Raw genomic sequence first — 19703 nt, 5'->3', positions numbered from 1 at the left:
GTGACGTTTGTGTGTGTGTGCGTGCCTGTGTGTGTGCGCGCGGTTGTGCCCTCTGCGTCTGGCGCGCATCTGGTTCCCATCGCAAGGCTCCGTCCCTGCCCGCCCACCTTGCCGCCGCCCTGGCCTCCCTCCCGCGGTGCCTGCGCCCGCTCTCCGGGCCGTCCGGTCCCTGTCCCAGTCCTCTTCCCGTCCGCGTTCCTGTCCCGGTCCCAGTCTCTGTCCCCTAGGAGGCAGCGGCAGGGCCGGGTACCCAGGAGCAAAACTCGATTTAGTACCCGAGCAGCTGCGCAGGCGACTGGGGGAATTTTAGGCACTTTCTGGGCCGTGCCCCCGACTGTCCTGCCGTGGAGCAGGACCTTGCCGTGCCCAGCCCTAACTTCTAAGCAGGAATCTTTCAAGACCAAGACGAAGAGGTCGTCTGGGGACGCTGCGCGCGGTGCCCGGGCCGCGACGGCTCAGGCTGCGGGGCGCAGAGGGGCAGGGCTGGCGACAGGCGTCCCGAGGGTGGGGTCCTGAGGGTGGGGTCCCGCAGGGCCGCTCCTCCCTCGCCCTGAGGCGCGCGCCCGCGCGGGGCTGTAACCCGGCTCCGCTGGATCGCCTTCCCGGGCCGCTGCACTTCCCTACGCGCTCGGTGAGAAAGTGCCTCCTTCTGCCCGGGACCAGGACCTCTGCCATCCAGAGCCACAAAGAGACTCTTGCACACAGGCGCAGGCGCGCGCGCACCCTCCACCCCCCACACCCACACCCACACTCGCCCCGAGACACACTTAAGGTGAGGAGAAAGAGTGCTAGCTTCACTTCACCTCCCGCCTCCAGCTTCAGTGGACCAGAGATCTGCGCTTCGGGAGTCCAGGACAAGGTAAAACTCAGGGCACTTTTTCTTCCTCTCTTGGCCATCCTCGGTGACTGCGATTTGAGCAGCAGCGCACATAGCTTGTGTGCGCCTATGCGTGAGGCGAGTTTTACTCTTCTCTTTGCTTTACAGTTGGGTTCAGCAGGACTCCCTCACATTTTTTAAGGCTTACACTGTCCGAAGAAATACTACTGCAGCAAACAGGCTCGGTCCAGAAGTGGGGAGAGAATCTACTTTTTCTAGCTTTTGCTAGGGATGTTATTAATCTGGAAGGCTCATGGTTTCCAAGTGGTGACTTTTCCATCTGCACTTCAACAAGCCTGTTTATAGCACCTGAGAGGAAAATAGCTGAAGGATGGACATGTCCACCTTCGCATTGAGTTATGTCTTAGGGCTGTGAAGATTTATGTGGAAAACGAAGTCACTTTGGTCATAGCAGATACCTGTTAGCTTAAGACTCTTTGAAGCACTATTTTAGTCTAGGCTTCTCGATGTAATTTAAAATTAAGATCAGTTGTGATGCATTTTATGTGTCGAATGATTTGTTGAAAAGAAATGTAAGGTTACAGTTCTCAAGATTACTTTAAAAGTTGTTTGAAGGGTTTATTTTGAGACTTGAGACTACTCAGCACCGAAAGCAAATTGGAACTGTTTGGAGACTGGATGAATTTGTTTCCTTCCATTGAATGTGAATGCTGTGTTTAAAACAAGATGGTTCATTATTTTGAAAGTAGGTTGTCTTATTTTCATTTATCACTGGAAAAATACACCAAGTGCCCAGTACATTGGGAGTTGGGTGGGAAGCATTCCCATGCATGTTCCAGTGTGATGTCATGAAATCAAATAAGAGTCCTGGAAGCCAATGGTCTTGAAGAAATAAACCCTGTGAATTAATTTCTAACTGAATGTAGTATTTATTCATTGCAAATGTCGTTTCTGGTAACCATTTCTTTTTTATTATTTCCGTAACCTAAATTTGAAGTAATTTTATGCACATTTTCGTGACTTGAATATTTTAAAGGAGTCATAAAGTAGGAATAGTGTCAGTCCAAAATACATCATTACAGCTCTCTCTGGAAAACTTCTAGTGTGACTTTCATGAATCCTGACATCAGTTCTCAACTTCAGCTCCACTTACCACACGAAAGAGAGAAAGAAAGTTTTCCCTTCGATTCAGTGATATCTGTCAAAGGACTACTGAGCACTGAAGTTTCAATCTCTAGCTTTCAGCTTCCAGTTTTGGCTAAATGAATGAGGTTCGGGGTGTGTTTTTCTTTTTTCATGATCTCTTCACTAAATGGTAAAGTTGCTCACAGACAGGAAAACTAGATAAGAATTCATTTTGCTTAGACTTAATTAAGTGAGCAAGAGAAAGATCCACCACCTCAAGAGCCCAGGGGCAGGGAGGAATGGGCCCAGAGGCTAGGATTCCCAGCAGGGGTTCCTGGGAGACCCCCTCCCCGCCCTTTCAGGGAGAATCAAAAAGAGGGGGAACCTTATGTTCTTACAAAGTGACCCCTTTATTTTCAAGAAGGCCCTGTCTCCTGGTGGGGAGGCTGAGGCTGTAATTTACAAGCTCTGAGGAAACTTTTGCAGAGAAGAATCAATGAATTATATCCCCGGTGGTTTCATTTCGTTTTCCTCCCTTTGGGAGCTGGTGGTACATCCAGGATAAATACGTGTGGACCGCGTAGAAAGATGCTTTGTGAGCGGCCCGCCACCGAACAGGCCTGCCTTTCAGCATCTTGGGTGTGGAGCTGCGGTATTTTCTGAACAGCTGGAGAAGCCGTTGGAGTCTTAAGGTAGCCTTGGAGTTCATCTTACAGAGAGGAACAAGACCGTATTCAGAAAACGACTCCTTCTTTAGAAAACCCTAGCTTTCATTTCCTTTGGCCCTGCGTATAATTTATCTCCAGGCTACATTCTCAAGATCAGTGGTATCCCACCAAATAAAATGACAACAGGATGCGAGGCAAATTGGAAGATAACTTTAATAGTGCAGTCTTCTGTTGCTTCCCATTAATTCTCTGACATCGTGCAGTCAGGATTGCTGGCCGCAGCCCTTGGTCTGTGTCACTTAAACATCCTTAGTCTGTCATGCAGAGGTACCAGAGCGTGGCTGGGAGAAGTTGGAAGAAACGGAGACCTGGATGTTTGAGATTTTAATCAATAGTGTTTAAGAAGGATCATAGGAAACAGCTGGTTAAACAAATATTAGGTACAGAGAGGACACCGTGGTATAAATTAATAACGCTGCTCTCATTTACACGAAGAATGGGGTTCCTGGTGGGCCAATGTGTGAAGCGTGATCTCCGCTCGCCCCCTAGTGGGTAAATCGGAGAATGCTTTCTCACCAGCCTCCAAAAACTGGAATTTTCTTTTCTTTGGACCCTAAACGCCAGTCGTTGGGGTAAGTGACCAGAGCACAAACTAGAGCAAGTGACGTCACTTAGTCTATTAAATGCGTCATAGATGCACTTGAAATTGATTTGTTCTTCATTGGGTAATCTGCCCTGGGCTCTCCGGATGTGGGCGGAGGTAGCATCTCACTTCTGTTATAAGATTTGCTTTCACAAAGGTGAAAATCTTGAGCCACTGATTCTCAGGAAGCAATGCATTTCTGTAAAGCTTGTTGCTACATAGGTTAGCTGGACGAATGACTGCTAACTTCCATATGTTATTATTCCTAATCAATACTTAGCATGTAGGATAACTTCATCTATAGTTGTCCATATACAACTTTAAAAGAGGAAATTTGCTTCAGTTCTGTTGGAGGAAATAAGTCCTGGACAAGGACAATTACACAGAAAGCCACTGTTTGAAGGAAGTATTGAGATATCACAGAAGATTAATTCACCTGAATGTTGCCATTCTGAGAAACTTTTCTCTAGATGTATGAATGAGTCCTTCAATTGGTTTCTTGCAAGATATATGACTTAATGGCAGTAGTGTTCAGCACATCCGTTATTAATCAAAACAAGTGGTGGAATTCAGATCGGAAAGTAAAATGTCTCAGTAGGAAAGAAATGATGAATCCGTTGTTTGCTGAGCTCTTGTGGTGTGGTTCACAAATCCAGCTAAGTCGGTGTTGTTCAGTAGAAGGCGCCTGCCATTAGGGACCTGTTGTTTTGGGAACTGCAGGGAGGCTTACCTGTGAATCAACAGCTTCTCATTCTGGCCTTTTTCATGAATACCCCAAAATTATAGTCTGTATTGATCAGTGGAGAGGGCTGGAAGCAACACCATCACTCACGTGAAATAAAGCACATTATCTCACTCCTTACTTCTAATAGGTCACTAGCCAATAGAAGAGATTCTGTTAATTATTTCCTCAGATCCTGTTTGAGATTTAGAGTGGGTCACGTGATCACTGCAGAGGTACAGCAATAAGAGATTGCCTAAAGGTCAGAGGCCCTGAAAATAGAATTCCAGTCATGCCTGAAACTGTAATACAAGTGACAGTGGTTTCAGAAGATGTATTACCAGTCAAGGGTAAGCTTTAGGTAAGAGAACTGTTCAAACTCTCCATGGGCTGACAGAACTGAGTTCTTGGTTATGATTCCAAGTACTGGAAACAGGAGAGGAGATGGCTGGGTTTAAGATTATCAGCTATGTTTCTTAAAGAAAGCCAAGATTTCATAGCTAACAAGGGTGATAACTGAGATGGAGGTATTGCTAGAAGACCAAGAAGCCATGAACAAAATAACAATGAAAATCTACGTGGTAAAAATAACAGAACAAGGACTGATCCTCTGTCTTGTCAGCAGAGGGGAAATTTCCCCTCTGTCAAATCAACATCCAAAAAGGGCACCATTTACTTGATTGATGACTAAATTCTTATTACTATAACACCCAATTAAACTAAATCATGAGCTCCACAAAGTCTTACAGAAAATACCTCGTTCAGTCTCCATCCACACCCTAGGGCTTTTTCCTCACTTTGAATATTGCTCTGAAAGTTGCAGTCACCTCCCTGGATAAGTCATTTCTTCACTGGGTGAAAACCTGCAGAGCAGTGGCCAGGCACTATGTGAGCTATTCCTGTTGGACCTCACTTAATACTAGGAAGATCCACTCCAAAATAGTCAGAAATACACAGATAATACACTTACAATATTGCAAGATCCTGAAGTAAGCTTTAAACAACAGAATATCCAACCATTCCAGCCTCACAGTATTAGTACTGAAACAATTTTGAGCGCACACCTTTAAAACCATTTTCAGGTTTGCCATCTCCTCTCTGCAAGAGGTCTTGTAGGCAATTATGTCTGCTAAGATGGAGTGAAGAGATGAAAAATGACTTTGTACACAGTTTTGTTGTCCATCAGTTTGCAACAACTAAAATTCCTAATGAAGGTGCATGATTTAGTGCTTACCACGTGCACCAGGTGGGTACCATCCTAGGTTTGCACAGTAACTACCTCAAGGAGCCCAGAGGCGGGTGGAGGAGCCAGGTGGGCACATGCCGTGCATCAGAAAATTTGCCAAGTAGGTGAAATTTACCTTCCTAATCTCCTGAGTCTCCTTCCTTGCACTTTATCCAAACTTTCTAGCCTCCTGGAACTCATAAACTGATTCTATGCCTGCCGCACCCCTGCACCCCCAAGAGAATCTGATACTCCTCTGGTTTATTGATTTCTTAGCCACACTTAAGTGTGTGTGAGTTTTACTCATGCATATGCCTTTCAATCCTTTTATCTATTAAAGTAAATGTTTTGTTTTCTGTAAAAAGAATTCAAAACATCTGGAGGCTTTCCCATCCTGACACCAAAGGGTGTAATTCAGCCTAATTAAATCCTCCAGGGTCTTCAGTCTTTCTGTTTTCCTTGGCCCTTACTGATGACAGAAAAATCCCTTAAGGCCTATTTCCAGGATCTCAAAGACTAAGCCTGCTCCACCTGCCCTTCCACCTCCAGCAGGGAAGCTGGCAACCTGCTCCTGTGACCCTGAGGGTACCCAAACAGCTTCCTGCTGGAGCCCATCTGTTCTTTTTCCCATAACTCACCCCAAGGTCTTCACTGCAGAGCTTCCGCTATGCCCCTGGACAGAGAACACCCATAGCTGCTTCATATGCTGCAGTTTTGAGCTCTGGTGCCACCCTACATACCCAGGTCTCAGCGAGAAAACTCGTATTTGGTCCAAGGACTCCTCAAAGTCATGGAGTTGGGAAAAGACAGGGATGTGTTTGGGATAAACACAGGAATTAGTCATCATCTTGAAAAAAATAGATGCAAGGCACTCAAGCACAATGGGTTTTAGATAAATTTTTACATTGATACCATTAAGATTTTTTTAAAGTAGCTTTGTAGAAAAAATAGTGAAAATCTGCTTTAGATTTGTAAAGGTAACACTGATCAGGCATTTGTTTAAATTTCTTCTCATTGCATATGCAATTAACCTGTGGCACAGTGAGAGTTATGTTTTACTGGGTATTTCACATCCTGCAATTATGTCCCATTACATTATTTCCTTACAGTTTGGTGGTCTATAAGATACTGCCTTTGCTTTACAGCCTTAGAACATGCTCACTAATTTTCTAAATGCTGGTGCTTGATCACATGACTAGGGAACCCTGAGGCTCCAGGGTCTCTTGGGCTACTCTCCCCAGTGCCTGTCCTTCAGATGTCTCAGTATCTCTGGATCCCAGCATGTTCCCTGGTTCTGGTTCTGTTTCCTTGTCACTTCTGGCCTTAGCCACCAGTGTTGTTAGCTGCCTAAACTCTTCTCAGATGTAAGTAATAATTACAGTGTTGCATTTCAAATGTAAGTAAAATTTATCAATGAATTTAACAAACTTTTAAATGTAAAAAAAGCAAGATGGAGACAGGAAACTAGTTAAGAAGCCTTCCTGATGATGGCTTAATGGGGAAGGTGTGCATTGGTCGGATTTGGAAGAGAAATTGTAGATGTGTAAGTGTTCCATGAGGGAATGAGCACATGAAAAGACATGCAGTCAGCTAAGATCAGGAGAATAGGAAGAATCAAACTTCAGTGCAAAAATAATGCATCTCATTTAGGAAGCTCTAGCGGCCAGTCCACAATCCATACCAGTGCAATGCACATACCCGAACCACACAGGAGAGAATGGAGATTTGAAAATGACAGTCACAAATGATCTGGAGAAGGGAAGAGATCTTATCAGGAAACAGCAAAGGGAGAAACATTTGACCAAAACTGAAACCCAGGGAAAAATGGCAAGCATGTATTTTGCCATTATTTATGCAACATTTTAATTTAACTTCCTCTTACCAACTACCAGTGTTCTGGTAATCATTGTATTTCACAGTCCATCATTCATCGTCTATGAATAGAGATGCCGGACATGTTTGTTAAATTAAATGAAATTAAAATGGCGTTTCGGAGCCTTGATGCTCTAATGACAGATTTTCATAATGATAACCCTGAGTAAGACCCAAAATGTCTGAATTGCAGTTATTTATTCAATTTTCTCCATCACTGCCCTAACTTTAAATATACGTTGTTGCACGGTGTTGTTTAAAAACTAAGCCCTCGATGTGTGTGGTGCAGATGAGAACCCACCAGGGCACTTGATTAACCAGAGCCCGTGTTGTTTAGCTTAACATATAAGTCAGTCCGCCGCAGTGCGCACCCTGGTTCAAGCCACTTATAATTTTTTTCCCCCTGGTCCCTGGTTCCTCCAAACTTCTAAATCTTAGGTCAGATTTGTAAGCCATAATCTCAGACTTCTCTAGGCTTCTCAGGAACTCACTTGAAAAAAAAAAAAAAAAACTTCTTTCACTCTCAGTAGAATTGCCAGATAAACTGCCATGGATATGTGCATACTTTTTTTATTTTTATTTTTATTAGTGCCTGCTTGTAGTACGTGATGATTGCATGCATTGTGAGTTGGTGCGTGGACATAATGTCCCTCCATTCTTTTCCACACCCTTTCTCTCCCCTCCTTCCATCTCTTGATGCCCTTCCTTTATGCAAAACATCCGTCTCCTTCTTTCCTACTATCTATGTTGTATTTTGCTCTTTATTTATATTTTTGGTTTTTCATACAAGAGAAGCCATGGAACCTTTTAGTATAACTGTATCCCCATATTGCATGAGATACACTTATACTAAACCAAAATATCACATTTTAATGAAGTCCACATTGAATTGGATGTTAATGTATTGGCTAAATCTGGCAAGTCACTTCCTACCGAAATTATTAAAATAATAATATGCCAGACAAGAATTTCTCCATGAATATTTGAATTTTTTTTCCAAAGGCCAAGGTATGGAGTTTTGTTGGTTTGTTTGTTTATATACAGTGGCCATTAAACCACATCCCCAGTCCTAGCAGATTTATTTTTCATAGTGAGATGAACACACTAAAAAATGATCTAAATAAAATTACTCAATTAAAATATACTTAAGATGCAAATTTATAGAACATTTATAACAAAGGCATTATATACCTTATATATGAATGCCTATTGTAAAAATCCCATATATACTAGTGATCATGTTTTCTATTTTTCAGATAAGCAATAATAATAGAATAAAAAATAAAATTTAAAGGAAAGATGATACATTCAGAAAAACTGGTCATGCACAATACGTATAAACTCTCCTGTACTCTAACTGCAGAACACAGTTCCTGAGGTGATCTTGTTATTAATTACAGGCACAATACTGCTCTGCTGCCACCTTGTGATGCTTCCAGGTATTAACTAATATAACAATCCATTAACATCTAGATTTGGCAAATACTAAGATTATTCTTCATGTGATTAACACTTTTCATTTACCCCAAAATGTCATGTGCCTTAACACCAAGAATGTACTGATAAATATACAATGCAATTATTTTTCTGAGTTAATTTGCCTAGAGATTAGTTTATCATTTCTGAGATAATCACTAAATTACAAATTATTCGGGACTCTGCGGGTTTAGGTTGAGCAGATGAATCTGGTTGCATCTGTAGGTATTAACTTGCCCCTTCCGCCTGAATTTATCATAGGGTTCATGAATTTAACATTTACAAAATTCAACTCGTTTTCTTTGGACCAAGACTGACTCGTGTTCCTCCCCACACTGACACCAGGGCAAGAGGAGACACTGGCTCAATGATGCCAAATAGTGAGGGGAGACAGAAACAACCCCAAGGAGGTTCACTCATAAATAAGTTAGGAAGGAGAACCTTTGGAATTCTTAATTACCAGCTCCTGCATCCTTCTGACCTCATCTTTCATCCTCACCCCCTCTTCTGCTGTTCTTGCTCAACACCCCGTCTTGTTGTCTCAGAAGGGAGCCACCAAGCGCAACCTCTTTGCACGGTGAATCTCACTTTCTGAGGAGCCAGTCTCTGCTGTGAAGGCCGAGGAGAAGCCCCAGCACGCTGCAGCACGTGAGAGCGCCGCCCTGGCGGGGCCCAGTGGAACCACACTCTTTGGTCAGCGGATCTGTACTGCTGGGTGCACGCCAGTCCCTCCCCTTTTCTTTTTGCATCTCCACCCCTCAGCGGCAGAGTCCAAGCTGCCCAGGATCAGAAAACGGGAGCCCTCTGCGAGGGACACTCAGGGTCCTCACGCCAGAACTAGTCCTTGGTCCACATTTCATATTTTCCCTTCTTCCTTCCGTTACAATAGCTTTAAAATACAGCTCTGCTTTTTTATGAGTCTAAGACAGACATTAACCTCTGGAACATGGATCCCCTTTCCTCTAGCTCTTGGGGAAAAAAAATTTTTTTTTTGCCCCTTTGAATTTTAACCTCTCCAACTTTATGTTTTCCTGTTGGTATTTAATCACACTTAAATCTTCTCTGTCTTAATAAATATATGATGTTCCATAATTTTATAGACATTCTATCCACCAATCTTCCTCCTTTTCATCTGAGCCAAAGGCATATATTGGTTTATTTATTTATTTATTTATTTAGGCTCTATAACAAAATCCCTGAGGCTGGATGGCTCACGGAAATGAGGTTCATTAGCTTCCCATCCTGGAGGCTGGGCAGCTTGTCCTGGTGTCTGGCTGGCTACCCTGAGTGTCTCATGGCAGACAGAATGACACTGAACAGCCCCTAGGGGAAGGCAGGAAGCCGAGGGGCCCGGGGCCAGGCTCACTCTTTATAACAAGATCCCAGGAGGACTCACTGCTCAGGACCAAGGCAAATCTCTCCCAGGAACGAGGCCCGTGTGGTCTAACCCTGCCCCAGTCAGCCTGGTCCCAACACTTCCAGATGTGGCCACGCTGGTGACAGGTCTTCCATTGTGTGAACACTTTAGGGACACATTCAGGTCCCATGCAGGCCAGGGCGTCATACTTCCTGAGTCCCCTACCCACACCATGATCACTCTCTGCACTGGCATCGCCACCCCGCTTCACCTCACCTAATAAGTTTGCATGCTCAGTTACCCCAGTGAAAGGCTCCTTTCTGGTCACTAATAATTGCTTCCATGTGCTCTCGGAGATGTCTCCTTCAGTTGACCCTGACCCCTCCACCATAACCTCCACCCTTTGGCTTTGCGATGCCACACTGTTCTGGGTTTCAGAACTTCTTCACGGACTCCATCCAGAGCCCTAAAGAAGCCTGTAGCTTCTTGGCCACGTGCATTCTGGTGCTTGTGCCACATGCCTGGCCCTCACCCTGTCATCTCCCCATGCATGACACCACTCTGGAGGACACCCAGGCCTTACACTGTCCGGACAACCCTCCCGACATCTTAGCACCCCCAGAAGGAGCACTCACAGCACCTCAGGCTCCACGAGTCCCAGGTGAAGGTTTTCCTTTCTCTTAAATTTGAAAATCCTGTCTTATCACCTTTAATAAATTTGATCTACACTCAGTTGCCTGACACAGAGTTATGAGAATTATCCTGTGGATTCCATCCTATGACACCTCTGTCTGTCTGCCTTAGCATAAATCCTGCACTATCACCATCTTCTTGGGGTTCAATTCCTAAAAACCTCCCCTACTGGGCCTTTCCTCTATCCTGTCTCTCCCCAGTGCATTCCTTCATGAGAGCAAACTCACTTTAGTCACTTGACGGTGACTAAAGGGTAAATAGGAAAGCTTTTCTCCACCTAAAACCCTTCAGTGTCTTCACCGCTGTAAAATTAAGTCCAGATTGTTTCACACAGCTTGCAATGGTTCTCAGTGATGGAGTTCTAGGGCATCTTTCCAACTTTATCTAAAAACACCTGCCTTTCCAACTGACGGGATTATGTCTAGAAAAGAAAGAAAAGACCATGAAGTGGCCTAAATATTAGTTATTATATAGAGACATCATGACTACGATGCTTAAGAAATTAAATAATTAAGCGCCAGGAATATAGTTCAGGGGCATGGCGCCTGCTTGGCAAGCACCAGGTCCTGAGTTTGATCCCTGGTACCAAGGGGGTAAAAAAAAAAAAAAAAGAACTTAGAGAATTAAACTACAGAATTTTAACAAAGAACTGAAACACCACAAATGATTCTACTAGAAATGCAAGAATTGAAAAAAAATGCAAAAAATTAAGAACTGAATATATGAGTTTACCAAAGTTTAGACATACGCAGAAGGTAAAAAGTAAACTAGAAAAGAGATCCAACTAGATTGGAACCCGAGAGAGATGCTGACTAATACTGAAGGGGGACCAGGGATGCGTGAGATGTGGGCACTGACACATTGACTTCCCAGAAAAGGAAACAGCACCAAGCAATAACACACACACACACACACACACACACACACACACACACTCCCACAATCAGCCACACCATAGACAAGATGCTGACAAAAACAAAGCAAGACCCTGAAAATGTCCCAGAAATAAAAGACCCTATGCAGGCCGACCAGCAAGCAAAAAAATTAGTAGGTTACAAAGTTTGCTTTTCTTTCCTGTTTTGGAGATGTCAGGTTCTTGGGTTGGCTTGATTACATTCTGGGCAGAGCTTATCTGCTTGTGCTGCTTTCTTTAAGCAAGCAGAAGTTTTCAAGAGGAAAAGCAGCGTGCCTCATTCCCAAAAGACCCTGACTTAGCCGATCGTCAGTGCTCACTTGTTCTGGCAGTCTCTTTGTAGATGTTCTGTGGTCACACTGTGGCCCAGACAAAATCACAGAAGCAGCTTAAGATGTCTGTATGCATATCTGTCCCTTCCTAATGCCATTTGAAGTTATGAGGGGGGACATGAAGAGTGCCCGAGAAGCTTATGATTGACACAGGGCATGGGACAGTGTTATACATATCTGTGTAAGTCAGTGAAGATTAGCTCTTCTGTAACCCAAGTGCATACAAATGCATCGCAAAGACCAGAGTAATGAAACCCTTTCGGAATATTTATCTTCTCTCCCAAATACTCATGTAATTCTATCCCTCTGATTCTGCATCCATGCACTTCTATCCACCAGGATACCCATCTCGGCTTCTCTGTCCCACAGGAAACAGGGCTCAGGGAGGATCTTTAATGGTGCACCCCACCCCCTCCCTCCTGCTGTCAACTGCTAAGGAGAATGGGTTACCCCTTAAGTTGACACCTGTTAATATATTGTAATCTTCCATTTCTTCTCCTCCTTCCCTATGCACTGTGCTGCAGTTGATGGTCGAGCTGTCTTTCTCCTCTCATTTCTAATGTATTTCCCCATCGTTATGTCCTTCAGACCTCTGACCTAGAATGATAGAAGGCAGAAGACCTCCTCTACCTCTCTCATCCCCCTCATTCCAGGAACCCCCCACATGAAAGCACAGCAGGTGTTGGTTGATCTGTTTGAACATCTGCAGAGCCAGCCTCTGCTGTTTCCACGGGGCAATTCATTTCCCGTTTAGGGGACTTGTCAGGAAATTCTTAGTCATTGTATAACATCAGCTTTCTTCGCTTGTGTCCATTTCTTCTACCTGTACCTTTTCTATTTAAAATTAGACTAATTGATGTTCTCATGTGGGTAAAACTTGAATTTCTGACATAAACACCATTTTAAACCATTTTGTGAACCAGTAGTTTAGATTTACTAACATTTGAAAGTTTCTTTTGCCTATAAGGATAAACGGTAGCTGATTTGTACTTTGCTTTTCTTGTAATGCTTTTGTCTGGTTTTGAGTTTGTGTAGGGCTAATGTTATTTCTTCTCTAAATGATTCTGTTGTGCAGTATTGTAGCTTTCTGGCTTTGGAATTGCCTTTTTTATTTATTTGCTTGTGAGAATGTCTTTAACCATGAATTCAGGTTCTTTAATGGTGCAGAAGAACTCAGGCAACCTTTTCTTTTTTCCTATCTGAACTTTGATACTTCATATATTTCAAGGTTTTTGAAAATTTAATTTAATTCCTTGACTGTGTTAGAATATAGTTTCATAATATTCCTTTATTATCTTGCTTTTAAAACCAGAGAAGCTATTACTTCTTTTAGTTATATTTAAACATAGTATATGTTATATTTCATTGGATTAGCTTGGATAGAGGTTTATAAGTTTAATTGATCTGTCATTTCTTCTTCTCCTGATTTCTACTCTGATAATATTTTCTTTCATTTGATTATGTCTGACTTTTTTTTTCTTGTGCCTTTAAAGTAGAATTTGAAATCACTGACTTAAAACTTTGCTTCTTTTTTGGAGACAGGGTATCACTGTGTAGCCCAGGCTGGTCTCAAACTCACAGCAATCCTCCTGCCTCAGCCTCCCAATACTGGGATTACAGGCATATGTCACAAGACCTGAGTTCTTCTTTTTCTTAGTATAAATGTTTAAAGCTATACTTTTTCATTAAATATTGTTTCACTGAATCCCGGAAATTTTAACGTGCTGTTTTTCTCATCCTTATTTAGTTCAAAGTAATTTAATGAACTTTGATTTCTTCTTTATCAGTAGAGTTACTTAGAATTTTGTAGTTTAGTTTCCAGATATAAAAAGCGATCAGTTGTATTTATTTGTAATTTATTTTTAATTTAATTATATAGCAGGAAATGCAATGTGGATGACTTGAATCCTTTCACATTTACTGAAAATTGTGTTATGACCTACAAAGTAGTTTATCTTAGTAAATGGTTAGACTAGATTTGAAAATAATGTGTAAAAAAAGAAAAGAGAGAGAAATTCTGTATTCTGCCGTTGGTAAAACAAATACTCTACAGAGGACCAGGAATATAGCTCAGTGGCACAGTGCCTGCCTGGCAAGCACAAGGTCCTGAGTTTGATTCCTTGTACCAAAAAAACTCAGATATTATATAAGTGTCACTTGGGTGACATTGGTTTATACAGTATTCACATTTGCACACTTATTCATATTCTGGCTAATTCGTCTACCAATTATTGAGAAAATTATGGCATTCTAATTTCTCTTTACCATTCTATTAGTTTTGCTTTATGCATTTTGAATTGCTATTATGAGGAACATACATTTTTAACATGATGTAATATTGTCTCTATTATTCAACATTTTTCCCTGAGGATATTTTTGTTTTCAAATCTTCATTGATTTTAGTTCTATCTCTACAGCTTCCATAGATTAGCATTAACATGCTATACATTTTTCATTTTTGCCTGTCATTGCTTCCAGTCTTTTTTATTTACATTGAGTGTCTTTTAAGAAAGAGTTTCTTTTCAGTTCTGATGAGCTTTACCTATATTGAACAATTTAAACTTAGTATAATTATAATTTGTGACAATTTGATTTTTTAAAACAATCCATTGTATCACCCTTATTAGATTATTAAATATTATTCTTTGTTCTAGAATAGTACTGACAACTTTAGGATGTATGGTATTTATCTTACCAAATGGTATGTACTGCTAGTAAAATCTAAGATTGTCACAAAGAAATCATTTCCTGACCCCTGGACTTGGCCTCCATATAAGTATGGTCCTTCGTTTTAATATTGCCTTCATTGTAAGCCTCGTCATGCATTATCATTTCAAAGCTTTAAAGTATTAATCACATTTTAAAAGATTTACATAAAATGTGAAAAGTCTTTACCTATGTGTTAATCTTACTTATGTAAATTCAGGTGCCTTCTGATAGCACTTATCATCGTTATGAATGACTTCTAAAGATGTTTTTGTGTATGAATGATTCTACCTTTCATCTGTCTAGCAGTCTCTCCACTTTCCCTTCATTTTGACCGACACCCGTGCAAGGCACACAGGCTGGGACTTACCTCCTCCTAGGACTGAAAGATCAGACTACACCGGCTCCTTGCTTGCTTTGTCTCCTTCCTGCATATATGGAAATTTTCTTTGGGCCATGAGCTGGGATCATCAGGAACTCTGCTCATTTGCTCATTTGATTGGAAATTACTGTTCTTTAGCTTGATGCCCAAGAGCCTGAGTGCTGAGGGTTTACCCTTTCCTGTGTTTTGTCCATGGTTAAAGTGATGTTGCACAGAGGGCCACATTCTGCCACTATTCACTCCATCTTAATCAGAAGCAGCCCGGACGGTTTATGTTCATTGTTTTTCTTTTTTTCTAGTTCCTCAAGTTGCACATATACACTTATAAAACATGTCACCATAAAAATATGTGACATCATAATAAAAGAGGTTGCATATTAAATAAATATATTGCCTAATTAATTATAGGACAAACCTGATTATCTAGAAGTGAAAACTTCTTAGTCAGCCTCTGTACTATACCAGATTTCTCTTCCAAAGGGGCAGAAATCAGACACACACAGTGTCATACTTGAGAAGATCAAAAAATGGAAGGGCCTTTATTGGAAAGAATGATGTGTGAGTTCTTAAATACATAATACTCATTTTCATAAACCCTAAAATTTACAGTGAAGCCCATGAAGATATCATTAATTGTCTCTCAGTATAGATAACCTCAAGTCTCATTAGCTCTAGGTTCCAATGTGTTCCTCAAACATCTTTTCCTACAATCTCTCAGTCCCATTCACAAATATTTCTCCATTGACCAGCAGCTGAGAATTTCATGCCTACAGAATTCTACTTTAAATAACGTCCTTCACCTTCCCAGTCTCAGAAAGTCATCACCTAACCAAAAATCTGTTTCTGCATCTGTAATTTTGGCTTTTGTGATCTCCTTGGGTGGTTCATTTATTTCCTGGAGCTTTCAAAGCTCAGAGTATGAATCAGTATATCCAAAAAAGATACCAGAGATTTCTTTGATATTTTTCTTGCAATGGTTTCTTTAGAGGCAAGAAAAAAAGATAATTTTCAGGATTTAAAGTTGACCTTTGTATTATATCAAACATGCACAGAATACTGAAACCAGGAATGTGTGCAGGCAGCCGTTTTCTTAGTGTAAACTGAAGGTTGCTTTGTCAGTGAGTTGAAACTTCTGGGTGGTCTTCACAAATAACTGTTTGAAGAAAGCAATGATCTAATAATACCGTGAAGTAAAATCACATTCATCTTAGCCTTGGAGCTAAGCAATAATGAATAACAATTCAGTGGTGTTTGTTTATTCTTAAAGAATTTTTATCTCTGAAATTTAGGTGGGGGCAGGAATTCACTATAAATCCTTTGGGAAAGTTTTAAGGATATGCCTATGTGGATTAGTGATGTTAAATTAATTGGGGAGAGTGTACTGAACGTGTTAGTCAGTTTTACATCACCACAACAGAACACCACAGGTAATTAACTTAGGAAGAAAAGTGTGTTGGCACCTTTTCTACGGGTGTCTGGTAAGAGCACAGGACAGCCTCGGTGGGTCCATGTGAGATCAGATGACTCACGACATAAGCCAAGCAGCTGAGAAAAACAGATGAGACTGGTCCCACAGTGCTCTTCCAGGGCATGATGAGTGGGATGGCCTAGTGTAGTGGGGGCAAACCTATGGCAGGCACGCCGCAGGAGGCACCCAGAGCCCTCTCTCTCAGCATGTGAGTCAGGTTACCTACCCCAGTATAAGCCCAGCAGCCAAACATCGGATAACAGGACACACAAACGGGCACTTTGCAATAATAAGTGGGTTTCGGTTAGAGTTTGGCACTCAGTCTCTGAAAGACTCACCATACCCAACCTGATAGAACCTCTCATTCAGACCGTCCCCAAACCCCGTCCAAGGGACAGCCCTGAAACACGTGCGCCTGGAGGTGGCAGTGAGTGCCCTGACTGGTTGACTCTCCTAGGTAGGCACTAAAATCAGTGTGGACGGGGTGTGGCTTGGAGTACAGTACCTGCTTAGCATGTGAGAGGCTCTGGGGTTCACTCATCAGTACCAGAAAGGGGAGGAGAGAGAGAGAATGGAGACAGAGGAAGAAGATGAAGAGGAGGAGGGGGAGGAAGAAAAGGAAGGAAGGAAGGAAGGAAGGAAGGAAGGAAGGAAGGAAGGAAGGAAGGAGGGAAGGAAGGAGGGAAGGGGAAGGGAAAGGAAGGGAAGGGGAAGGGAAGGGAAGGGAAGGGACGGGACGGGACGGGACGGGACGGGAAGGGAAGGGAAGGGAAGGGAAGGGAAGGGAAGGGAAGAAGAAAGAAAGAAAGAAAGAAAGAAAGAAAGAAAGAAAGAAAGAAAGAAAGAAAGAAAGAAAGAAAGAGAGAGAGAGAGAGAGAGAAAGAAAGAAAGAAAGAAAGAAAGAAAGAAAGAAAGAAAGAAAGAAAGAGAAAGAAAGGGAGGGAGGGACTCAGATCATAAAAAACTATGTGGAGGTATACAGAAAATTTTTTTAAAATGCCATTTGTGAGAAAATTGAGAAACTTGGTTGCTGTGCACACTGGATTTCACTTCCTGCCTGAAATTTCCCTCGTGCTTCTCTTGACATCCTCACCCTGGGCTTGGTGGAGGCACACTGGTCCAGTAGCTGAACCTGTCCCTGCAGACAGCCCATTCCTTTCAGGACTCCTTTTTGCCTTTTATTTTCTTCTGTTCGACCTGAAAAAAAAAAAAAAAAAAAAACGTATTTTACTTACAATGGCTTTTATTACCCCGGAAGAAAATCCACGTGAGCGCTGTCTACTTCGGGAAAGCCAGGACAAGTGGGCAGCCTGGGACTTTACTACTTGAGAGCCCGTAACCGGGATTTCCGTTACCGCCGTGGCTCTGTGTGTACCCAACACGTTCACAAGAAAACCGTCGCCAGCTGTGTGCTCAGTGTGTTCATCTTCCTTATTGACTAAATCTCCTGGCCCTAACTCTGCTACCCAATCCGTCCACATAGGAAGGACAATTCAGTCATTTTTTTCATTTAAAAAAAGAGAACAAATGAAAGACTCCAACCAACAAGGACCCAACAGGCTGGATTGAGTGTAGGCTCAACCCAATGAAGTGGCATGCAGTGTAGACCTTGCAAATTCCCCAGGCAGGCTCATTTTAACTGGCATTTCTGGCTGTGTTCATACAAAGCCTGGACCAAAATTGTACTTATGCTTGAACACAGAGCACAAAATTGAAGTTCCCTCTGCACCTCTTGGCCTTCTCAGATATGGGCCAAATGGGCACTGGCTGGCGGAAGAATAGCTGTGTGACCTCCAGTTCAGTTTTCTTTGTTTATTGTTTTTTGGGTGGAATTAGTTGCCGAACCTCTCTATACATGGGCAGAGGACGACAGACATTTTCTTCTCTGCCCACTATTGCCTTGAATGTGTATTTTCTGCTTTCATGGTCTTCTCAGTCTGTATTAATATCACCCATTTAAATAAGCTTTCCTCAAATACCCACTTGTAAAAGTTTGTTTTTCAAAGGGCTGCAAACTGCTTTTGGCAAATACCAGGCCAGGAAATCATCCAAAATCGAGAGTTCCGACAAAAGAGGTCAGCATCCCTTTGCTTTTCATGTGCATTTAATTGTTGGAGCAAGTTTGATTTGGCAGTTACCCTGGTGTCTTAAAACAGCTTCATTTCACGAGGGAAAACGAGGTCTCTGTCAAGCGGGGCTGCAGCAGTGAGCCCGCGCCAGATCCATTGTGAGTCCTGAGAAGTGGGACTTGGGAAGAAAACTCAGCAGGGACAGGCAGGAGCGCAGTTGCCACAGCAGAGGGACCCTGTGGAGCCTTCTGAGGTGGCCAGGGAGGACTGTGTAATCCGTGATTGCCGGGCGGTGCCTTGGGCAGGCCATTTCTTCCATTGCTCAAGTGTCCACTGCAGAGACAGCCCTCTGAATCAAATGCTTTCCTAGAGAATCAGGATAAAGATAGAGACAAAGAAGACTCAGCTTCACTCAGCCTACACTTGGGTTTCGAAAGGAGCACTTGAGTCAAGAGGGCGGTTCTGAGAAGACAACCGAAAGAGTGGAAGAGTGGCTCCTGAGCGACTTGAACGTCCCAGACACCAGAAGAGAAAAAGCAGAAGAGTTGAAGAAAGGAATTAGGAAGGGGCACATAAATATAAATTCACTTTATCCTACACGGCCCGCTTTGTGACCCCAAAGTGGGATTTGTACCTTGAGCAATGCATGCACCTCGAAACCAGAACACTAAGTGAAATAGATCAGACAATAGCTTCACTGTTGCACGGCTTCTCTTACATGAGAAACCCAGAATATAAAGAGCAAAATAAAAGTCAGGAAACAGAAAGCAGAAGACAGATCCTTAGCAAAACAGAAGAAAAGCAAGTGATGGAGAGGAGGAGAAGGGGATGAAAAAAGATTCAGGATGGAAGTGCTTCAGCAGCAGCACACACACCAACTCCCCACACCCACCACACACCACAAACACAGAATAATAAAAATTAAAAGAAAAACCAAAGGAATAAAACTTCCTTGTGAGGTTTCAGTAGGTGAACAATAATAGACTGTTCTGTATCAGTGTATTTCTAAAATTTAAATATTCTAACACTAATGAGGAAAAACAAAAAGAATAACGAGTCCTCTTCATACTTTCTCTTCTGTTATATAAAGTAAAGTGTAAATTGTTCCAAAATGTTAAAGTTGACAGCTGGGAGGACAGAGTAACTGTTTCCCAGCTAATTCCAGGGATATTACACTGGTACTGATGCAAGCAGTTGCACGGTAGCCCGTGAAGA

The 19703-nt window shown here is 42.4% G+C and overlaps 1 protein-coding gene across 2 annotated transcripts in view; it reads left to right on the top strand.

The window, feature by feature from the left end:
- The first annotated feature begins 425 nt into the window (after positions 1–425).
- Positions 426–19703, top strand: part of Hapln1 (hyaluronan and proteoglycan link protein 1) — a 66477-nt gene continuing 47199 nt past the window's right edge. For both annotated transcript variants that reach the window (XM_003479471.5, XM_013143671.3), the window contains exon 1: positions 426–859. The gene's annotated coding sequence lies outside the window, so the exon portion shown is untranslated. The remainder of the gene's footprint in view (positions 860–19703) is intronic.

This window comes from Cavia porcellus, unplaced genomic scaffold (genome assembly GCF_034190915.1).
Source record: "Cavia porcellus strain 051 isolate PalLab524CR breed Dunkin Hartley unplaced genomic scaffold, mCavPor4.1 scaffold_2, whole genome shotgun sequence".
Taxonomy (NCBI): Eukaryota; Metazoa; Chordata; class Mammalia; order Rodentia; family Caviidae; genus Cavia; species Cavia porcellus.
Note: the sequence above shows the minus strand (reverse complement) of the source record. Positions and strands in the feature narration are given on the sequence as shown.